Here is a 1,717-nt window from a genome sequence, read left to right as displayed (position 1 = left end):
TTTGTGGGTTTGTCTGCCCTCCAACTTAGGAGAGCGCCTCAAAAACTCAGGTGTGTGTGACTCCTTGTGTGTAGGGAGGGGGTGAGAGGACATTCTGAGGGGAAAACCCTTAGGGGGTGTGTGTGTGAGTGAGACTTTTTGGGGTGTGTGTGAGTGATACACATTCTGAGGGAAGATGCCCTGTGTGTGAGGTGTGTGAGTGTGACACTTTCTGGGGCCGTGTGGGGTGTGAAAGTGAGGCACATTCTGTGGAGGAGGAGGAGGCTCTGGACCCACAACCAACTCCAACTCCCAGAATTCCATAGCCTTGAGCCAGGATGCTGGGAAGCAGTGCCAAACCGGGTGATGTCTGCAGTGTGGACGCAGCCCAGACCCGCAGGGACCAGGAGGGGAGGGAGGCATGCCTTTGAAGGCGGATGGGGGCATTGGCAGAGTTTGGGGCCAGGATGAGGGAGAAATGGATCCGGGCCCACGATTCCCAGCATCCCCCAGACAGCCAGGGCTGGAAGTTGTGGCCCCAAGAAGAGGAACTTCATCCCAAAGTCTGAAGGAAGGAGGCATTTGTTTTTCTTTGGTCCAAAACACACTGCAGAAAGAATCCACTTTGAGACAGTCTCAACTGCCCTGGCTCAGTGCTAGGGGATCATGGGAATTGAAGTTTGTGGTGGCCCCAGAGCTCTCAGACAAGAGGAGGCTCAGCGTCTCCCACGAAACCACAATTCCCAGGATCCCCTAGCACTGAGCCAGGGCAGTTCAAGCGGTCTCAAAGTGGATGATTTCAGCAGCGTGTTTTGGACCTTTGGTGGCATTGGAGAATATACTTGGGACAATATCGTCTACAGTAGCGGAGAGATCCATCCCGCACAAGAAGGGGAATCCAACGCACTAGAACCCACTGGGCAAGTCACACTCTCTCAGCCTCAGAGGATGACAATGGCAAACTCCCTCTGAAGACACTTGCCAAGAAAGCCCCATGGCAGGTCGCCTTGGGGCAGTGGTTCCCAACGTTTGGGGGTCAAATGACTCTTTCATGGGGGTCGCCTAAGACCATTGGAAAACACCTCTTTAATTACAGTTATGAAGTAGCAATGAAAATAATTTCATGGGTTTGGGTCACCACAACATGAGGAACTATACAGTGCACCCATGCCATACGCGGGCGCACCTTACACGGCCTTGAGCATACGCGCTCAAGCCGCGGGGCGGAAGGGGCAGTGCGTCCCATTCAATTGAATGGGCGCGCGCCCGTTGTGCCCTGTGCGCGCCTGCACCGCGGCGCATGAGCCCCATTGTTTTCAATGGGGCTCGAGCATAGGCGGAATTCGCCTTACGCGGAGGGATCTGGAATGGATCCCCCGCGTAAGGCGAGGACGGACTGTAGTAAGGGGTCGCGGCATTAGGAAGGTTGGGAACCACTGCCTTGGGGTCTCCATACGTCAGAAGTGACTTGAAGGCACACAACACACACAGAGATCTCAATCATGGATCAAGTTGGGGATCGACTGGATGGCCCCAGGGTTCCCTTTCCCTTGATGGTCATTCCTCTCCCATCTCTTGCCCTGTAGCACCTCACTTTTATCTTATTTATTGTGGTGGTCATGGGAAGGCCTGGGGTTTGAGGCAGAAGAGACCCCGATCCCTGGGTCCTGTGGTCCAGATGGGGCAGGACTGAGGAGTCCCAGAAGACAGCCCCCCCCCCCAGGAAGGGAGGGTATTG

Source organism: Sceloporus undulatus, chromosome 6 (assembly GCF_019175285.1).
Source record: "Sceloporus undulatus isolate JIND9_A2432 ecotype Alabama chromosome 6, SceUnd_v1.1, whole genome shotgun sequence".
In the NCBI taxonomy this organism is placed as follows: domain Eukaryota; kingdom Metazoa; phylum Chordata; class Lepidosauria; order Squamata; family Phrynosomatidae; genus Sceloporus; species Sceloporus undulatus.
The sequence above is the reverse complement of the archived record's forward strand: the minus strand, read 5'-3'. Positions refer to the sequence as shown.